The sequence below is a fragment of the Mus musculus genome, chromosome 5 (genome assembly GCF_000001635.26).
Source record: "Mus musculus strain C57BL/6J chromosome 5, GRCm38.p6 C57BL/6J".
Lineage (NCBI taxonomy): Eukaryota > Metazoa > Chordata > Mammalia > Rodentia > Muridae > Mus > Mus musculus.
Genome location: NC_000071.6, coordinates 73,393,400 through 73,401,172, shown reverse-complemented (window position 1 = coordinate 73,401,172; position 7,773 = coordinate 73,393,400). Strand labels below are relative to the sequence as shown.

The following is a 7,773-nucleotide window of genomic DNA, read 5'->3' as shown; positions in this document are numbered from 1 at the left end:
GGGCTGGTGAGATGGCTCACTGTGGTAAGAGCACCGACTGCTCTTCCGAAGGTCCTGAGTTCAAATCCCAGCAACCACATGGTGGCTCACAACCATCCATGAGATCTGATGCCTTCTTCTGGTGCATCTGAAGACAACTACAGTGGACTTATGTATAATAATAAATAAATCTAAAAAAAAGGAGTAGAGCCCAGGGGACAGTGCCGCCCACATTTAGGGTGAGTCTTCCCTCCCCATTTAAACCTCGGAAACACCCTCGTGGACACTCCTTGAGGTAAACTTTCCTGGGTGGCTCTTGAGTCCAGTCCAGTTGACAACGGAAGAGCAGTTTTCATATGCTGGAAACAAAAACCACACAGGTCTAATTGAGAGTGTGTGTCTGTGCAGTGCTTTGCTAGTCCATTATAAAGTTAGTTTCTTTTTCAGTATCTAACTTGCTTTTGTTGCAATTGGCCTTCTGTCTTACTTCATTTTCTTTAGCACTCTGACTGCAGCTCACCATAGGTGTGTCTGGAAAATGCAGTCCTTCGATGACGGGAGATCTTGGTGAGCAGCTATCCATCTCTGCTACAAAAGTCTACTTTATAGAGACTTATTTTGAGGTTTAAATAGATAAAAAGCTAAGGCCTTCAGTGTGGTGCCGGTTGTGGTGTTCACAGAACTCACAATACTGGGGGGGGTGGAGGGGGAGGTCTTTTGTTAAGCTGCCATGATGTTTGGCCTAGTGCAGGGGAGGTCTTAGAGACAAGGCTGGCAACTTAACAGTGACAGCTCTGTCCTGAGAGTATTTTAATTGCCTTCTTGAGGCTTTCTGTAATCTCGTTGGCATTCTCCCAACTACAGATTCCACACCAGCACTCGGCATACAAGGAAGGGTTTCATCATCGGCCCCCATCAGTCTCCAGAGAGAGCAGCATCCCACTCTAGACTGTTCTGCGTTTCCAGTCTGGTCCTGCATGGCACAGTGGGAAAGTTCCCCGAGGCTCCTGAGGCTCTCCTGTGCCCCTTTAATGTGGAGTTGAGTTAATGTATCCATAGCGAGTTAATTATGAAGCTGCTTCTAATTTCCTTACTAGGAAATCATATGATCAATAGAGGGCTCATAGGAAGTTTTAATTACCTGGCTCTCCACCAATCTTATTGCTTTTTAATTACAGAGATTATAAAATGTTTACACCCAACACACAGGATATGAGTTATTTGGATACTGATAAAGCCATGCTCAGCCTCGCCTGCACAGTGTGCATGCAATGATGTCAGCTTGCCATTGCAACTACTACCTCCATTTTCATATTTATAATAGGTTTGGCTCATATTTAAATTCCAAAGGCCTTAGCACCTCACTTTTTTGGTGGGATCTCTTTTCCACCCTGAAGCTGTCATTGACATTCTTACATTACCTGGAAATGAATGAAGTCCCTCACAGTCGTGCCAGCTGCTTCCTCGTCCCCTCTGTCCCCTCGTTTTATAGAGCATGACCACGCGGAGTTCAGTCAGAACACGATGAGACTGTTTTTCGTTTTATCGTAAAACGAGGATCTCTGGCATTACCTAACACTGCCTGTTGTGATAAAGATCTGATCTCCTGGTGAGAATAAGAAAAGCTCTTCCTTAAAGAGGTGTGCTGAGAAGAACCATCCACCTCCACCTCCTCCACCACCTCCTCCTCCACCTCCTCCATCACCTCCATCTCCACCTCCACCACCTCCTCCACCTCCACCTCCACCTCCTCCACCTCCTCCTCCATCTGCTCCACCTCCACCACCTCCTCCACCTCCACCTCCTCCACCTCCTCCTCCACCTGCTCCACCTCCACCACCTCCTCCACCTCCACCTCCTCCACCTCCTCCTCCACCTGCTCCACCTCCACCACCTCCTCCATCACCTCCTCCACCTCCACCTCCACCTCCTCCACCTCCACCTCCTCCACCTCCTCCACCTCCACCTCCTCTACCTCCACCTCCACTCCCACCCCCTCCACCTCTACCTCCACTTCCACCACCTCCTCCACCTCCACCTCCACCACCTCCTCCACCTCCACCTCCACCTCCACCTCCTCCACCTCCACCTCCTCTACCTCCACCTCCACTCCCACCCCCTCCACCTCCACCACCTCCTCCACCTCCACCTCCTCCATCCCCACCTCCTCCACCTCCACCTCCACCTCCACCACCTGCTCCACCTCCACCACCTCCTCCACCTCCACCACCTCCTCCACTACCACCATGGCAGTTCAGGCTCATTTGGTTTATGAAAATATCCACACTACCAGAGAAAGGGATCAGTTCCTGGTCTGCAATGACTAACATCTGTCTCCCTGGTATCCCACAACCATCCCAGGTCAGGTGCAGCAATAGTTGGCACTGTGAAGCTGGAACCTGGATGAGAAATCAGCCTCCTACTGCATGTCTCATGGAGGTACCACGTGGTTTTTCTTCCTAGCCATCGAACCAAGGGACTTGGGGTGCTACCAGTACAAAGCACTCATCCAGCATGCATTAAGACCTGGGTTATGTCTCCACCACTGCTGAGGACAGACATGGGAAAGGCAGAAGAAGAGAGAAAGGAAAAAGAATAGAAAAGGGAAGGGAAGGGAAGGGAAGGGAAGGGAAGGGAAGGGAAGGGAAGGGAAGGGAAGGGAAGGGAAGGGAAGGGAAGGGAAGAAATGGACAAACCCACACTCTAGCCTTCTCAAGCCAGGCAGCCTGTGGCTCTAGATGTGTCCTCTAAGAGGTAAAGTCCAGTGAGAGGGTTTGTACTCACAGTGACACACCCTTAAGATAGGTGCTGAAACCCCAACATCTCCCTTTAGCCCTCTTTCCATTTGGCCACCTTGCATCCCCGCTGTCTCCCCACAGGCCTGAAAGCAATGGAGTCACCAGACTGTGGGCTCCACCCTTGAAAACAGTGAGCTCCAACAGACCTTTTCTCTGTGTAGGTGGATTGTTTCCAACATTTGTTACAGTAACAGAAGAAAACTGACTAACTCAGGCAGTGTCTACTCAAAGAGGCAGAAACTGTTTGGACAAAGAGAGTAATCCACTGCAGCTCTTTCTTACAAGCACTCCTAGTCCCTTATGTTCCACTTCAGAACTGATGGGCAGCTCTTTCCCCGTGAGCTTTGATTGCTTCCCTTTATTTGGCTTGAGGATGTCTGAGTTGCTGTTTGCTTTCCTTGCTTGCCCAATACATTGAGAATGTTTTCTCGTGGCAATAGATGACCCTCTTCCATATGATCTTCAATGGTGTAATGATCCCTTGGCTTAGTAACATATAATTTACTCATGGTGATTCTCAAATAAGCAGACCGCCTAACTTTTTGTCACTATGCAGACTGCTCGAATTAAGATTCACGTCGCCCACCTCCACCACCAAATGAAATCAGTCCTCCTCCACACGATATGGAAGAAGAGGAGGATGGGGGGGGGGAGGGAGAGGCAGTAGGACACAAGTGATCCAGCTCAGAGGCACCAAATGGATGAAACCAATGACCAAGTAGATGCTCTGACACTCAGTGATGATTTGGAAAGCACTATAGAAGAGCATTTCAATATCCTGTTTGATTTGATTTTGTTTGAAAAAAAGAGGAGAGAGAGAGAGCATTAGTAATTCATCTGATAAAGAAGTCATCGCTGAGGCAGAAAGACCAGTTGTAAAAACTATGGGTCCTCTTGTTTTGACTGACATTCTCTTTAATGAGAAGATAAGAGAGCAAATCAAGAAACAAAGATACCATTTCCTAAGACGTTGTCATAACAACCAAAAGGTCAGCGGTACCTGCTTTGTAGTCTGGAATGTGTGGTAGTATAGCATCAAGCTCAGCTCATCGCCAAGATTTCATGCATCTTAAAGGAGACATGAGAGGAAGGAAGACCTTCTAGGAATGGTCATCATCAGCGGATCAAGACCCCAGGGAGACACCAAGTGTGGTAGTTACTTCCCAGTGATGAGGGACAACACCTAACAGAAGCAACCTAAGGAAGGAAGGAAGGAAGGAAGGAAGGAAGGAAGGAAGGAAGGAAGGAAGGAAGGAAGGAGAGAAGGGAGAAAAGAAGGAGAGAAGGAAGGAAGCAAAGAGGGAAGGAAGTATGGAAGGTAGGAAGGAAGGAAGGAAGGAAGGAAGGAAGGAAGGAAGGAAGGAAGGAAATAAGAAAGGAAGAAATGTGTCTCAAAGGAGGTTCCCAAGGAGATTCCTTTCAACACAGAACCACTTATTTAATGGTCGCAGGAAGCAGAGGAAGAACCCTCAGGTGGTGAGGAAGAAGACGAAGATGAAAACATTGAGATGGCATATTTGAAGACTGCCAGTGTACCAAAAGTTGAAACTGAGATGTCAGCCAGCACAGATGGTGCCTTTGATGTTGATGCCGTTTAAAAATGGATGCAGCACAGCTTAAAAGTGAGTGCTGCATTCTCGGCCAGAAATGCAGCATTCACAAGGGTGAAAATGGCTGACCATGAAGCCACCCTTGCTACTAAAAAGCCATTACTGTGAGTGGCCTATAATTAAGCCCAATGAGATGTCTAGAGGGTCCATAAATATCAGAGAGCAGCTGTAGTTTGGTGAACACATTTGGGTCACATTTATAAGTTACTGTACTGGCTGGTTTTGTGTCAACTTGACACAGCTGGAGTTATCACAGAGAAAGGAGCTTCAGTTGAGGAAATGTCTCCATGAGATCCAGCTGTAAGGCAGTTTCTCAATTAGTGATCAAGGGGGAAAGGCCCCTTGTGGGTGGAGCCATCCCTGGGCTGGTAGTCTTGGGTTCTATAAGAAAGCAGGCTGAACAAGCCAGGGAATGAAAGCTAGTAAAGAACATCCCTCCATGGCCTCTGCATCAGCTCCTGCTTCCTGACCTGATTATTTCAAGTCCTGACTTCCTTTGGTGATGAAGAGCAGTATGGAAGTGTAAGCCGAATAAACCCTTTCCTCCACAACTGCTTCTTGGTCATGATGTTTGTGCAGGAATAGAAACCCTGACTAAGACAGTTATAAAAAAAATAATAAAGATTTGATTTTAGTCAAAACGATTTTTTTTCATGTGTGTCCGACAAGAATGTAGAACTTCTCAAAGAAAATGGTTCCTGACTCTGTTTCAGCTAAAGTCACCATGGTGTCATTAGTTCTGCTTAAAGGGTTTCCATCGGTTTGTGGCTCCAGAGAGTGGGATGTGCTTTTTGCAGCCCCTTCAGTGCCGTTACATCAGTTTCAGCCCTATGATTAAGACAGAAGAAACTTGCCAAGGAAGACAAGGTTACTGTCTTAGGGTTTTACTGCTGTGAACAGACACTATGACCAAGGTAACCCTTACAAGGACAACATTTAATTGGGGCTGGCTTACAGGTTCAGAGGTTCAGTCCATTATCATCAATGTAGGAGCATGGCAGCATCCAGACAAACATGGTGCAAGAGGAGCTGAGAGTTCTACATCTTCATCTGAAAGCTGCTAGAAGACTGACTTCCAGGCAGCTAGGGTGAGGGTCTAAAGTTCACACCCACAGTAACACATGTACTCCAACAAGGCCACACCTATTCCAACGGGGCCATACCTCCCAATAATGCCACTCCCCGAGTCAAGCATATACAAACCACCACAGTTACCTAGCTACCAACCATCCAAATTGTCCTCCTCTGTCCATGAAACACAGTCGCTGCTAAACAGAAGCTTCAGACGGGAGACTATCCTGCTTAGATGACCAGGTTAATGCTGACTGTCAACTTAACCAGATCTAGAGTCACCACAGAGGTATGTCTACAAGGAAGTTTTAAATGGGTTCACTGAGGTGGGGTGACCTAACTGTGGGCTGCGCCATCATACAGTGGGGATGCCAGACTGAATAAAAAAGAGAAACTTTCATCTTTCTCTCTTCTGTGACTGCAGATGCAATGTCACCTAACGGTCCCGTGGCCACACCTTTCCTACCGTGGTGAACTATATATACCCTTAAGCTGTGAACCAAAGCAAATCTATCCCTCCCTCCTCCTTCCTTCCTTCCTTCATTGCTCCCTTGCTTCCTTCCCTCCTTCCTTTCTTATTTCCTTCCTTCCTTCCATCCTTCCTTCCCTCGTTGCTTCCTTCCTTCTCTCCTTCTTTTCTCCCTTCTCTCCTTCCTTCCTCCCTTCCTTCCTTCCTTCCTTCCTTCCTCCCTCCCTCCCTTCCTTCCTTCCTTCCCTCATTGCTTCCTTCCTTCTCTCCTTCTTTTCTCCCTTCTCTCCTTCCTTCCTTCCTTCTCTCCTTCCTTCCTTCCTTCCTTCCTCCCTCCCTTCCTTCCTTCCTTCCTTCCTTCCATCCTTCCTTCCCTCATTGCTTCCTTCCTTCTCTCCTTTTCTCCCTTCTCTCCTTCCTTCCTTCCTTCCTCCCTTCCTTCCTTCCTTCCTTCCATCCTTCCTTCCCTCATTGCTTCCTTCCTTCTCTCCTTTTCTCCCTTCTCTCCTTCCTTCCTTCCTTCCTTCCCTCCTTCCTTTCTTATTTCCTTCCTTCCTTCCATCCTTCCTTCCCTCATTGCTTCCTTCCTTCTCTCCCTCCCTCCCTCCCTCCCTCCCTCCCTCCCTCCCTCCCTTCCTTCCTTCCTTCCTTCCTTCCTTCCTTCCTTCCTTAGGTTGCTTCTGTTAGGTGTTGTCCCTCATCACTGGGAAGTAACTCCCACACTTGGTGTCTCCCTGGGGTCTCGTGTGGCTACTTTTCCCTGTGGGAGGGGCCACACCTGTTACTGCTTAGGAAGCTCTGCTTCCCCCTCCCTGTTCCTCTTCTGGATAAGAGATGGTCTTAGGGAGTGGCTGAGCCCCAACGGGAAGGATGCCAGCACAAGGAAGAAAGTGAGCCTGCTTCGGGGCTCTGATCCAGGACTGGATGGACAGCAGGAGCGTGTGAAGCCGCTGAGAAAATCATGCATTTCACACCAGCAAGGCCTTTCCTGATACAACCATAGCTGGATGCCTCAGGTCCTCCGCTGAGGTGGAGGGCATAAAGGTTAGAAGATGTGCTGAGGATAGATGTGCACAGTCGGTGAGGGGCTTGCAGCGAAAGCGTGAGGACTGGAGTTTGAATCCCTGGTATCCACTTAAAAGCTGGGAGCAGCAGCATGTGTCTGTAATTCCAGTGCTGAGAAGAGGGTACAGAGACAGTATCCCGGGGGTCCAACGGCCACCCAGACTTGTCACATCGGTGAACTCAGTGATTTGGTGAAAGGCTGTCAGGAAAACTGGAGTAGCCAGGTGGTGGTAGTGCACACCTTTAATCCCAGCACTTGGGGGTCAGTGGCAAGAGGATGTCTGCGAGTCTGTGGCCAGCCTGATGTACAAAGCAAATTACAGGGTAGCCAGGACTACAAAGAGAAACCCTGTCTTGAAAATAAAACAAAACAACAACAAAAATTAATGTGGATTACATCCACCATCAACCCCATGTGTGAGTGTATGTGAATGTGCACATGAATGCACACACGCACACATTCACACACTCATACACAGTGCCAGTGAGTCTTCATCTTACATCCCTTTATGCAAAAGAAAGGTGAGAGAGATGGCTCAGTGGATGAAGGCGATGGCAAACAAGCCCGAAGATCTGAGCCCCATCCCCAGAACCCACGCACTGAAATGAGCAGACCAGCTTCAAGTGACCCTCTGACCTTATCGCATAAATAAACAAATGTAAGTATAAGAGTGTTTCTAAAGGAAGAGAATCAGGCCACAGCATGTGTGAGAGCTACTCCCTTCCCTGGAAGGTGAAGCTGCTCCAGGTGTTTGTTCCATGAGAACTGACCAGGGCGATC

The 7,773-nt window shown here is 48.3% G+C and overlaps 1 pseudogene; it reads left to right on the top strand.

Moving 5' to 3' along the window:
* The first annotated feature begins 2,405 nt into the window (after positions 1 to 2,405).
* Positions 2,406 to 4,375, top strand: Gm35960 (annotated as a pseudogene).
* The last annotated feature ends 3,398 nt before the right edge of the window (positions 4,376 to 7,773 follow it).